Genomic DNA, 14974 nt, shown 5'->3' on the forward strand with positions numbered 1-14974 from the left:
ATATGATGGGTGCATTTGTCCATATGTCCAAAACAAAAGAGTGCAACAATTCATGGTTGAAAATTGTGAAAAGACTATAGGCGTGCTGGTTCATTTTGTGTTAGGGAGTGTTCACATAACAAGCAATGCATGCATTTATATGCTCTAACCATGTCTATATATTAATAATATCTAAACCTAACTATGTATAATTATTCTGAACCTAATCACAGTTTCTTTTATCTAACACCTAACCATGTGCCAGGGAGAACAAAGTGGAAAAGTCTCAGATGTTCTTCAATCCTATGGTCTTTTGAATAAGTCAGTGGTCTAACACCATCCTCCACTCCTCCTCCTCATCCATAAGTGACAACATCAACCATGTGCGGAGTGTGTGTGTTGCGAAACACTCTACTTAAGACTGTTTCAGTGTATAGCTCATCACATTATTATTTAAGTGCCTTGAGATGACAATTGTTGTAATTTGGCGCTATATAAATAAAATTGAATTGAATTGAATTGATAAGGGTTGTCTCTGTTTCGACCAGTGAAATAGTGTCATGATGTGGCGATAAGTGGCAGCCAAATGCCATCGTGAAGCGAGAACACGGATGGATGTTGAACATATACGTCATCACGTAAGCAGTTTCTCTGTATTGACAAAAGGAACTGAGAGTGAAAGAATAGTCATGGTGTAACCTTTTAGTCTTAATTTTGAAACTACAGTGTATTGTATGTAGCTTTAATGCATTTAACTCCAAGCTCCCAGTCTATCATTTTGAATTAATTCCATCAAAATCTGTACTGCAGTGAATTCCTACACTAAGTTCTAGTTTATCTAATTGATCATTATGTTTTCAATGCACAGAAGCACAAAAAAATCATCAGAGAAATATAAACATTCATGCAGATATTCTGCAGCAGTGAATACTGCACTTATATTTAAAGTGCTTATCCGTTTTCTTTGTCTCTAAGCGCATTAAAGCCCAATTTACAGCCTGTTAAAGGACCATCCTCCTCTGTTTCCAAGGTAACCACCAATTGCCACCCCAGTGACCTGCAACCACAGTGCAACATAGACATCCCTACATGTTTTTATATGGATTTCCAATTAAGGTTACCCAACAGCATTAATCACACCATTACCCTGGAGACCACCGAGAGATTATTAAGTCATGATTTTGTTAATGAGACTGTACAATCAACTAATGAGGAATATTTGCTGATCTGAAATGTGCACTTTACATATGAAATTCTATTCTTAACAAGAAAGTTCCGCATTTTCCGATTAGACAGTCCAATTATGTTATTTAGTTTATATATGTATATATGAAAAATCTTTTTTATTGAATTAAACTTTTTGAAGCTTCTCGAAGTTGGCAGGTGTTTTTGCAGGGAAATGTAAGAATAGATAGAAGAATAGAATAGAAGAAATCTTAATAGTTGTTGTATAAGATGGGAGGATATTTCATGTTCACATGCTTGAAGCTTCTTCATATTTGCTGTGTCTGAAGTACAGGCTGTTTCGAAGGCAGCAGCTTGTCCCTGGAGACATGTACTCAACACATAAAGAATCTAAAGACTGTCACATTTCTGGTTCAACGCTGAGTTGTTATCCACCTCCACTTAACAATGCATATCTTGTAATCTATACTCCACTGCTTTTGAGGTCAGGGGTTTGTATATGAATCTTCAAACTCACAGTATTTTTTGCTTCAAGAAGTTTCGAGAAACTACAACCCCAACTCCAAAAGAGTTGGGACATTGTGGAAACTGTAAATAAAAACAGAATGCATAGATTTGCAAATCCTTTAAGGCAATATTTTATTCACTATAGAGCATGGAAAACATCAAATATAGAAATTGAGACATTTTACTCTTTCATGAAAAATAGTGGCTTGTCTTGAATTTGATGGCAGCAATACTGACCAACTAAAAACTAGGACAGGGCCATGTTTACCACTGTGTAGAATCCCCTTCTTCTTTTACTGACAGACCTAAATAAATATATAAATAGACATACAGGAACTGAAGAAACCAGTTGCTGGACCTTTGGAAGAGGAATTATGGTCGATGGTCGCTGTTCCTGAGTCTGGTTTTGCTGGAGGTTTCCATCTGTTAAAATAGCCTTTTCCTCGCCACTGTCACCACATGCTTGCTCAGGAAGGGGGCTTGAAATGAAGAGATGATCCAATGCAATCTTCAGGTTTCTTTAACTCGGCAAGTTTTTAATGAGTTGACATTACTTGGACAAATTTGGATTTTACTTAATTTCATGTAATTGGATCATCTAACTGGATTACAATGGTGTGTATTGAACTGGATAATATTTTTGGAACAAACCGATGTTACAGTCACATTTTTGTCAGCTGAAAAGTGGGTGGAAAAAAAAAGGTCTTAAACATCCAGACCATGAATCAAACAATCCTATTCTTATATGTTTACAGCTGTTTGTGTCACATGTAGGTGGTGGCGAGGAAGGAGGACCCAGGTGCTGACACAGACCGAGAGCCAGGAGGCAAAATGAAAAGAAACTGTTTATTTCAAAACTAAGGCTGGAAATACATCAAACTAAAACATGGAAAACAAAAATCAAAACACTGAGTAAACAACATACCAGGAACAGCACCATAGATGTAAAGGTGAGGATCTAGCAAAGAATGAATGAAACCAGGAGTTTAAATACAGAGGAGGGTGATTGGTGAGTGAAGACAGCTGAGGGAAATAACACAGGTGACGGGAGTAGAGCTGATGACTGGACTGAAGCGAGACTGACAAAACGAGTGAGGAAGTGAAGAGAACCCAACAAGAAACAGAATAGAAATACCCAACATGGAAATACAAACATATATACCAAAACAACACAGATCATGACAGTTTGTGTGACTAAACTGCCTTGCCTAAAAGCAGTCTAAATTTAGCCAGCCATAACCGTGGCTAGATTAGAGCTGTGACTACTGCTGAACTGTATATTGCTCTAAGCCCACTTGTGGCTGTGATACATTCAAATGCATGTAGAACTGATATCAACACAACAGTCATACTCTGCATTCTCACACACAGCAATTTCTACAGCGTAATCTTTTCATCATCTCTTGCCTGCTGTGAGCTCTCAACAGATGCTGTCCCACACTCCCTGCCTTGTATTCAGCTGTGACAGCACATCTCCAGCACTGAATCTCCCCCTGTGAAGCACATGTGAACAGCAGTTGCGGAATAGGTGGGAACACAATTGTCCCCAAATTCTCTAGGATATCTCTTCTGTTCGTGTTAAACTGTTAACACGAACTGTTTCATTAAACTTCTTGATTGGAATAGTTTTGTACAAACAAAATAATTCATTCGTCTTTTTTTCAATTTTTTTGGGAAATGAATCACTTAAAATTTCCTCTACACCCTTTCTCCATAATCATTGGCTGTTTATTGCTATCATAGCTGTCATATTTATTCCCAATTCCCAATAAACCCTTTGCTTCAATAGTTTTTTAACCATCCCCCTCCTGCAACAACTTCCTGGTCTTCAAGATTTTAAGTCTTAGTGTTTCACGGATTCTTTACCTTTTCTATCACAAAAGATCCCAATCAGAATGTTTTCCTAAAAAATTTTTATGTACTTCAAAGTTTACACATCTCCACCAAAGCCACAGTAGGAACTTTTGTTCCAACACTCTGAGATATGATCCCCATGGACACTAAGTGCAATTCGCTTCTACACAACAGGCACACAACAGCTCACCTTCTCTTTGTAAAATCTCATCTGGACCAAGTAGAAAGCTTTTGATCATTAATTTCAAAGTCCATAACTGAGTCCAATCCAGTCTGTGGAGAGAACTGGAAACCATAGTGAGGCAAGTAAGTCTTCAAACCCTAAATATAAACCCCCAAATAAGAAATCCATAAAGCTCTTGGGGAAAACAAATAAGATTTTTATCAATTATAGGAACTTTCATTCTGCATAACTGGTATCTTCAAACGATGAAGTTACTGTATATGGTCAGGTGTAAAGCTTTAATTATCTAGTGCAAATACCACAAAATGTAGTCCAAAATGTGTACTATTGATTTTTACTACTGGTCATACAAAATAAGTTCTGCAGCATTAAAACTGGTATGGGGTAATTTTTATTACCCTCTTATTATTTCTCCCTGCTGCCATAATAATTATAATGTACAATTATTATTGGGTACATCAAGTGAATCTTCACTAGGTTGGCCTATTAGGTGTTTACACATTATCTTTTGTGACCATACAAGCTTCCAAAAGATAGGAGAACAATTTAATACAGTAATTATTGAGCCAATGTAAAATGGCAGGGTTGTCTTTATATTTCTGTAGAGTTTGGGCTCGCTGTGAAATTATGTTTTTTTTTCTACAGTTATGTGAAAAAGATGGGGCACCAGTCAAAAACTAAGCCAAAATGCAGAAGCACACTGTAGTGAGAAAGATTATACACAAGTGGAAAACTTTCAAGAGAGTTACTCATCATCTCAGGAATGGATTTCCTAACAAGTTTACCCCAAGGTTGTTTGTTCCTGCACAAGTAATTTTAGCAGTTAAATCTGAATAAACTGCAAGATTTCTCAAATTATCTCCTTTGGACAGACAAGTGAAAATGTTTGGCTATAATGCACAGCACCACTTTTGATGAAAAGCAAACAGTATATCAACGCAAATAGCTCAACTGTTTGTGCGTTACCAACTGTCAAGCACGGTGATGGAGGGCTGAACTGTTTTGCATTTACCTTGTAGTCCTTGAGTTTACCACCAACTCCTCTGTATACCAAAGTATTCTAGAGTCGAATGTGAGGCCATCTGTCTGATAGCTAAAGCTTGGCTGAAACTGGGTCGTGCAGCAGATGATTCCAAGCAGCAAAAGAAAATAATCAATGGTCCAGTCAAAGTCCAGGCCTCAACCTGCTTGAAATGCTATGGTGGGACCTTATAAGAGCTGTGCATGAACAAACGCTGCAAACATCAACCAACATTGTTAAGAAGAGTGGGCCAAAATTCCTCCACATTGAAGTGAGAGAATGATAATGTTCTTTGAATTTCCTTCGGGATCAATAAAGTATCTATCTATCATCTATCTATCTTCAAAAAACAATTACTTTAAGTCATTACTGCTAAAGGTGGTTATTCACACTAATTAATCATTGTACTTAGTTTTCAGACCGCTTCAGCATTTTTGCTTAGCTCTAGTTAAAGAGAAACTTTGATCAGTTTAAGACCTAATAAGGACCAGATGTTGTTTGTATGAAGTTCTAATAAATGAAACTTTAGAACTGATTAAGGGTATACTCCCTTTTTCACATGAGTGTATCTCAGGAAAATTGCCTTGTTTGCTGAATTTCATATTTAAAATAAGTAAAAAAAAATAGCATTTATGTTACATATATTTTAGTTAATAAGTGATGTTATTCATTCTTATCAAACTGTCAGTCTGTACTTTGTTGTTCCTTAAGATTACTTTGGTACTTCCTGTCACCCACAGTGTAGTACATGATACTTGAAGGAAATTCAAGTTTTTACTGGTAGACATGTCAGCTACATGACCACGGACAATAATTTTAAAACAATTTTTAAAAGAATATGATCATACATGAAGGCAATTAAGTCTCAGGGACACTTAATATTTATCTAGACTCATTAAATTCCACCGAAGTCAAGGATGATCTGAGGCTTGATAACGCTTGGCATAGGAATGGCATTATGTAAGGATTGTGTGTAAACAACTAGTGTAACCTTCAACAGTTTATACCTTATTCATTAAAAGGTCAATTCAACTGTGACATGTTTTCTACAACAATGTTTTATTCATTTCAATAATGCATTTACTTGCTATTCTCTAGAAGGCACCTTACAACAGACAACATGTATTCAAGTGTTATCCAGCGCATAGAGATGTTTACATTTTGTGATATGAACTCTTTGTATTCGCACCTGAGAAAAAAGTAAGTGTTGCAAAGAAAATGATGTAACTGGCTTTACAAAAGAAGTGCTTCATTTATGTTGGAGCTGAAGGGTAAAGCTGCATTGTACCTCCCACTTTGTTTGATTGATGTGTGAATAAAGCACAAAAGCAGCAGAGGGATTAGCTCTTAGCAACAAAGGTGGAGACAAAACCAAACAAGAGTAACACACAGTATTACTTGAGAATGGATTAAAGGAATTACCTGGAATATTCTGTGGTTGTGGTTTTTATTTTTGGGTTGATAACACTGCATGTTTGCATATTTCCTTATACTGTGATGAATGAAGAAGGTACCTTGAGAGGTACTTACATATTTTTCTATGCCTCAGGTGTGAGAACAAATCATAGAAGCATTTCTTGTTGCTATAATGGAATTAATAATTGTATTAATTCCTTCTCTTCCAATAATATGCCTTATTTTAAAGATAGGTTTGAATAAAAGCTTTTGCTTATACCTGTTTCAATGCATATTAATTTAGCTGATTCATGTTGCACCAATACACAGAACAAAGCCATCTCAAAGCACTTTAAAGATAGTTGAGGTACTTCTCCAAGTAACTATGGTAGTCCTCCATGAAGCACACTTTCCCACAAGTTAGCACATAACGTTGAGAATGTGCTTAATCCCATATAGAGTTATGACATATGGTCAGTGGCTTAAGTGATCTGCGGGCATCTTAAGATGTAAGTGGAATGCTATTCCCAAAGGGGAGCAGGAAGGTAAATAAAGAAGACAATGTTCAGCAGATATGGGAAAATATTGACATGGATGACCTCACTACTTAGCTGGTTAAGGCCGGTAACATCTCCCAGCTGTTTACCTAACAACGACCAGTGTGATTTCTATAAACGTTGGCTCTACTCTAAATTCCTTGAGCACATTTTTTTTGTACTTTTGTCACTTTGACATGTGACAAAAGTAAGGATCAAGTAGTCATAACTTTTCAAACAAGATTTCAACTAATTATGCTTCCTGCAAAGTTAGTGAAGTTTAAAAGTTTTTGTTTAATGTGCTCTTTTTTATGTCTTTAAACGCCTGCTTTGGAAGTTTTAATTGCTGCAAGCACCAGAGAACATTTCACTAAAAAAATATATTTTTATTATGCCTCAAATTAATTTATGGCACTTGCACAGGGTGTTAGATGTTCCTCCAAAAGAGAGGTAGAAGACAGGTACACAAATAAAAGAATCCAGGTGTTTAAAAAAAAAACAAATTAAGTGTTTTTTATGTGGTATAAAAGCAAATTGTTTTACTTTATCAAACTTTATCGAGAAAATTACTTTATCAAACACAGTTTTTAGGTCTCAAAAACTCACACAAAAACCTTTAGTTGTTATAATTTAGTTATGATTGAAAACATCTAAAAAAATTACATAGCAATGGTTAAAAAAAGTTGTGCTGACTAGTATGAATAAATAAATCAGATATGAGTGTAATTTTCAATATAGAGCAGTTCAGTGAGTTACTCAACTGTTATACTGTGCGTCTCTAAACTCTCGTCACATTGTAATATCAGGACCATTCTTCACATACCAGGTCTGTGTATCTAATAATTTAAAACACATTTAGCTGACAAATATATCTCACTTCTACCTCAACTGGCCTATAGAATCCTCTGATCTAATAATTTTTTATTGATCTGCATTTCTATGAGCGATTTGGTCATTTAATTGTGTGTATAATGGGTAATAATATGATAATACAGTTTTGTACAGCATCGTACTCATGATTCACCTGAATCAAGACTGATTTTACCATTAAGTGTTTCAGAGTCAAACTGATACTTAATATTCAATACTCTGTTCTTGCACAAGCTTAACAAAACATTATTTATCCATCACAGTCTCTCTCTTGACCTCACAGTTCACATGATTACTGAGTTGATGAGCTGATAGATAAAAAATCAATAGTCAGTAACGCCTCTGCTTGTTTAGGTATGAGGAGAGGAGTCTGGAGGACAAAATACACAATATGGCCTCAAGAAATTGATTTTTAGATACAATAAATCAAAAATAGAAAACACACAAACACAGGCTGGATATTTTTTTTTTTATTCCAGTGAAACAGCTGATGTGAAGAGATGAAGGCAAAATAATGATACAGTTTCATAATATCATAGAAGTTTTTCAAAAAGAACATTGTTTTAATCCAAGACACTTTTTGAAAAATATTGAACTGACTCATGTGCAGCTCAGGAGGAAGAGCAGTCGTTTACCAATCGAAAATAATTGGTGGTACTACTCCTGGATTCCCCAGGATACATGTCGAAGACACTGAACCCGCTGCCTACCTATGCATCCATTAGTGCATGAATGTGTATGATAGAGAAAAAATTATGTGTAAAAAGATGTGCAGTATGAGTGTGTGAGTGAATGGGTGATTTTGGCATGTACTGTAAAAGCACTTTGAGTGGTCAGCTAGACTAAGAGTGCTAATACAGTCCATTTACCACTTCTGGCAATGCTAACTCAGTTAGAAATGGAATATCTCTTGTTTTTTAAATGTACAGCCATATTTCCAAGACAGTCAAAATTTTCTGTGAAATGTTGATAAGAAACATCATATTTATTTAAGACTAGACTGAGAACATACAAAATTTTAAGACTGAGAATTGTCTTTGTGTTTTGTTTGATTTCGATGACAGCAACATGTATCAACAAAGTTGAAACAGAAGTAACACAATACTGAGCAAGTTAATTAATGTTGTATGAAATCTAATTATTTTTGTTGACATAATAGTAATATGATTACAATTATAGTATCTTCTTCTTTTCCTTTCAGCTGTTCCATTCAGGGATCGCCATAGTGAATCATCTGCCTCCATTTATCCCTCTCCTCTGTATCCTCTTCTCTCACTCCAACTAACTTCATATCCTCTTTCAGTACATCCATAAATCTCCTCCTTGGTCTTCCTCAAGGTCTCCTGCCTGGTGGCTCAAACCTCAGTATCTTTCTACCAATATATTCACTATCCCTTGCGTGTACATTTCCAAACCACGTCAGTCTGGCCTCTCTTACTTTATCTACAAAACATCTAACATGCACTGTCCCTCTGATAATCCATTCTCATAACTACCAAAGAGAACCTCGGCCTTTTTATCTCTGCTACCTCCAGCTCTTTATCCTGTCTTTTCGTCAGTGTCACTGTCTCCAAGCCGTACAACATTGTTGGTCTCACCACCACCTGATGCATTTCTCAACCCATTCCAACCTGCTTGCGGATGCTTCTTTAGTTCTTTTCCACACTCTCCGTTGCTCTGGAGGGTTGACCCTTGGTAATTAAAATCCCTCAGCCTCCTTATCTCTACTCTCTGTAAACTCATCGTTCCACTTGGGTCCCTCTAATTCACACACATGAACTATGTCTAGCTGCAGCTAACAGTCATTCCTCTCCTTTCGAGGGCATATCTACACCTCTCTATATTTTCTACCTCTTCCCCCCTCTCTTTATACAGATTACAACGTCATCATAGGTCAAACATCATAGTCGATGGAGATTCCTGTCTAACCTCATCTATCTGCCAGTCCATTATCATAACGAACAAGAAGGGACTCAGGGCTGATCCTTGATGGAGTCCCACCTCCACCTTGAACACTTCTGTCACACCTACACCACACCTCACCACTGTCTTACAGCTCTCATACACTTCTTCATACAATACCATGGTTCCTCTCTCAGCACCCTGTCATATGCTTTCTCTAGATCTACAAAGGTACAATGCAGCTCCCTCTGACCTTCTCTGTACTTCTCTATCAACAAAGCAAATACTGCATATGTTGTACTCTTTCTTGGCATGGAACCATACTGTTGCTTGCAAATGTTCACTTCTGCCCTAAGTCTAGCTTTCACTACTCCTTCCCATAACTCATCAACTTTATTCCTCTGTAGTTGCCACAGCTCTGTGCGTTGTCATCCTTGTTCTTGAAAATCGGCACCAGCACACTTCTCCATTCCTCATCTCACTCTCTGAGATCTTGTTGAAAGAACTGTCAAAAGCTCTACTGGCACCTCTCCTAGACACTTCCATACCTCCACAGTTATATCATCAGAACAAGCTGCCTTTCCACTCTTCATCCTCCTCAATGCCCTCCTCACTTCAGCCGTACTAATCTTTGCTACTTCCTTGTGCACAACAGTCACCTCTTCTACTCTTAATTCCTTCTTTTTCCTCATTGATCAACTCTTCAAAGTACTTTTTTCCATTTTGCCATCACACTTTTGCTACCTATCAAGATATTTTAAACTCTATTCTTAATCACCCTAACCTGCTGCACGTTCTTCCCAACTCTATCTCTCTGCCTCGCCAACCTGTATAAATCAGTCTCTTCCTCTTTACTTTCCAACCTAGCATACAAGTCATTGTACACCCTTCGTTTGGCCTTTGGCACCTCTACCTTCACCTTGTGCTACATCTCCCTACACTCCTGCCAACTCTCTTCAGTCCTCTCAGTGTTCCACTTCTTCTTAGCTAACCTTTTCCTCTGTATACACTCCTGCACTTCCTCATTCCACCACCAAGTCTCCTAATCTAATTTCCTTCCAGATGACACACCAAGTACTCTCCTACCTGTCTCCCTGATCACATTAGCTGTAGTTGTTCAATCATCTGGTAACTTCTCTAGACCACCCACAGTCTATATCAACTCTTCCCTGAAAGCCACACATCACATCCTCCTTTAGCTTCCACCTCTTCATCTTCTGTTCTGCCTTTGTCCTTTTTATCATCCTCACCACCAGAAACATTCTACACTCCACCATCCTATGCTGTCTGGCTAAGCTTTTACCTATCACTACTTTACAGTCACTGATCTCTTTCAGATTATATCATTTGTACAAGATGTAGTCCACCTGCATCCTCCTACCACCCTTTGTTCTTCTGTGTTCCTATCCTGGATACCAAACCTGCCCATCACTTCCTCATCACCTCTGCAGCACCAACATGTCAATTGATGTCTGCCCTAATCACCACTCTCTCACTCTTCTGGGGATACTGTGCATCACTTTATCTAACTCACTCCAAAATTTTTCCTTCTTTTCTAGATCATGTCCTACCTGTGGGGCATAGCCACTAACAACATTTGACACCACACCTTTGATTTCTAGCTTCAGACTCGTCACTCTATCTGACACTGTTTTCACCTCCAGCACACTCTTGACTCCTTCTTCAAGATAGCTCCTACTCCATTTCTCTTTTCAGACTTGCTACCTTTCCACCTGGTCTTGTTAACACACAGTATAACCACCTTCCTTCTTTGCATCATTTCAGCCAACTCTTTATCTTTTCCTGTCCTAGTCCCAACATTCAAAGTCCCTACTCTCAGTCCTACACTTTTGCCTTTTCTCTTCTTCCTCTGACTATGTACATGACTTTCTCCTTTCCTTCTTCAACCAACTGTAGTCCAATTTCAACTGGCACCCTGCAGGTGAACAGCACCAGTGGCGGTCGTTGTTGACCTGGGCTTCGACTGACCTGGTATGGGGTTCACAGAATCGATTTGCATATTTGATCTGGTGTAGTTTTACTTCAGATGCTCTTCCTGACATTGATCTCTGTATTTATCCGGGAATGGGACCAGCTCAAGGAAGACACTGGCTTGTGCCTCCTCTGGGCTGCATTGATTACTATTATAGTGTAAAAATATAAAACAAACATCCCTAAGAAGAGTCTTTTAGAGTCTTTTAGAGGTACAGTTGGAAGGCATTTCCATGTGCTAGATAGTTCAAGCTTAGGAGTAGCTCTTCTTAACAGAAAATTGCAAAGAATTTGGAGATGTAATCATATTTGTTTTTAAGATTTAAAAAAAAATGTCTGTCCGTCTCTCTTTTGTCGGATCTCAACAACAACTTTTCCAACCAGGTCAGCACATAGAATGTAGATGTGTCAGCATGAGACATCATTTTCATTGACTGTACAGTTTAGCTGGAAAGTCCATAATTTCCCAATTTTTAGGTGGTTTCTCCTTATAATTCTCCTCTACCTCTTAATATCTTGTTCCACAACCAGCAGGCCAAGCGCTGCCAATACCACTCACTCCAACAACAAAGTTCCCACACATCCTCATACTGCAAACCAATGTCATTAAAATACAGCATAGTAATAATATATATATTTTTTAATCTATGCTGGCTTCTGTTTTTCTCTTACTGAATCTGTAAATAGACTGCTGACCCTTCTGCACTGGAGAGTTGTGTCCTGTGTATAAGAGCCCTGGGGGGAGAATATTGACAGGCCACGTATTCAGGCCCTTGGGTGGCACTGGCATAAAATACACAACTCTATAGTGAAAATCATTATATGAACTCAGGATAACTTCTGATAACCATGATTAGGGGACACAGTTTGTCAGTTCAAACTCTGCGTTCACAGAAATAAACATAGACAAAACAAGATACAGAAACTCCCAAGTTTACTTTAGTTGTGAGCTCATTTAAAATGGATTTAGGTGAGGTGGAAAACTCCTTTAATCTAGCAATTCAAAATTTCAGTTTGAGACTGCATCTTCCAGGCTTTTGAAGAAACATAAGCTTCTGTTCAGTTAACATTGCATTCAAGGAGAGTCTTGCTTATTTCAAAAAGTCAATACCAGCCACATTCTACATCTACTACAACATGATGACTCTGAAGTAAAAGAGACTGGTAGCTGAACTGGCCTGCATACAGACATGTCGACCAACACAAAGCCCCAGACTTTTAAGCAGCTGAAATTTGACATCAAGCAAGAATGGGCATACATTTCACTTTCAAAACTACAACTGGTCTCTTCAGTTCCCCAAAACCTATAATGCTGTTAAAGAGGAGGTGATAGGCATCAAATTTATAATGAGCATAATTTTTTTTAAACATCTCCTCTTTGCCTTTTATTTGTTTCTTTGTTCTCCGTTCATCTAAATATAGCTTCTAAATATAGCTTTTAATTGATCACAAAATTATTTCCACATTTTCACAGGCTCAGACCTTTTTTGGGTTGTATGTATCTCGCAAACTTTTTAATGCAAAATAATGTCATAAAATTTTCATTTTTCTTGTTTTATTTTTGGATTTGTGGCCTGTTTATTGTCATTATTCACAGGGTAACTTACAAGACCTTATTTCTAACAGCAGCTCAGGGTGTGCACAAAAACAGGCTTTATTTTTCGCATCATCTGAATAGAGACAATTGACAAACTGTGACTAAAACAGCCTGCAGCGTCGCAACCTCCTCCTTAGGTTTACCATGTTCGAGTTGCAGATGTGACTACACTAATATTGTAATGAACCAATGGGGGATATTTGGGGGAGACGAGTGTAATCTCAGCTGTGCTGCAGTTTAAAAAGAGACATCTCTAATTGACAACTTGCTCCTCCTCAGGGTTTCAGATGGTATCCCGTTGAGAGTTCTTCACCGTTACGCCTGTTTTCTCTGCTTGCCTCAGACTGACAACAACCCCCCCCCCCCTACACACACACACCCACATGCAAACCTTTGCACAGCTGCATACATCACATCTAACTGGACGAGATGCACAAGAACACACGTGCACACACTTTCTCTTTTTCACAGTCACACACACATGCAGAGAGGCAGGAGCCAGCGCTAAAACTTGTAATTTGTGTTTTGCCAACAAAGACAGGCTAATCCTGCAGTAGGCTTTGTCACAGCAGCTATTGTTGTGTGAGTGTGTATTTCCGTGTGTGTGTAATCAAGAGACAGCGAGAAAGAAAGGGGGGGTGTTGGTTGGTGGGGGGGTGGTTTAATGGAAAGAGGTATGTGAGATTGAGAAGAAGAGTAAACACAAAGGAAAGAGTGTGAAGAAAAAAGTCTGCACGCAAGTGTGTGTGTCATTCTTTGTCCCAGCTGTGTGTTCATATCTGTTGGGGGTGGGAGTGTGTATTTGTCACCTCCCCCTCCTGCAGTTTTCTGCATGACAGAGCTCATTTCAGCATCTCTTCTTCTCTTCTCATGACCACTCCTCCTTGCTCTGGCTCAAACCTCTGCTCCTTGGGCTGCCCATGGTGCCAAGAGGTCGCGGGGGACAAGAGAGGAGGGCTGCAACGCTTGTTGGACTCGTTTAGCTTAAGATGGAGATGATCTCTCTGATATCTGCAAGGGGTCCTCAGCTGAGTCCAAATAAAGTCACGAAAGTGTGACAGGTGGAGAGAGAGCAATCTAATAGCTTTGGAGCAGCGAGGGACGTTTTTCCTTTCCATCGTCACAGACTTAAAGAAAACACTAAATCAAACTTACCTCCCAGTGACGAAAATAAAGGCAATGTGGTGGGAGGCTGATCAGAATTGGGCAAATTCATCAGCAGTCACAGTGTCTCTAAATTAAAAAGTGCAGGTTTCGCAGGGTTTGTTTGTCTTCTCTCTTAAGTTTGACAAAGTTTGATTATGTCAGATCTTTTTGTAAGAATTTGCTGACAGCCCTCTAAGTTCTATCCAAGCGGCCTCAGGGAAGCAACTGACATGCAGTATGCTCAGTTTTTTTCAGTGAGCTCTGCAGTGGAGAGATGCTGAGCTGCTCTCGGCAAATTCCCCCCAGGAGCGGTTTTTGCTATGGGCTAAGTGGGCAGTCGCCCAGGGCGCAATCTGTGAAAGAGCGCACCATGCACAGGGGGAAGAAGAAAAAAAGTACCTAAGAAGAAGACACAATATGTAGCTAGCTAAAATCGAACAGCGCATCATGCAGAAGCTAATAACAGACGCGGATTACGTCAGGAGGTTTTCCGCCACAGAGTTAATTCTCAAGTCAAGTGCATGCTCAATTAAGGATGGAACATAAAAGGTCAAAAAAAGCCGTCAGGTGCCCGGTTCAGGAAAGGGAAAGAAGAAGAGAAAAGGACAAAAGATAAAGGTATGCACTATGCCGTCATGTCAGTGTCTCTGAGTATTATGCATGCAATGAAACAGATAGTAATAGCCTAATGTGAATTAGTGTGTTTATTAGCCTTTTGCTAATAATAGCTAGAAGTAGCAATATTAGCTATGTTATGGTACTAATTTCATTGTTAATTGCAGAGGTGGGTGTTCGCCCAGGGCGCA

The sequence above is a fragment of the Leuresthes tenuis genome, unplaced genomic scaffold (genome assembly GCF_036924035.1).
Source record: "Leuresthes tenuis unplaced genomic scaffold, fLeuTen1.0.hap1 SCAF_15, whole genome shotgun sequence".
NCBI classification, from domain to species: domain Eukaryota; kingdom Metazoa; phylum Chordata; class Actinopteri; order Atheriniformes; family Atherinopsidae; genus Leuresthes; species Leuresthes tenuis.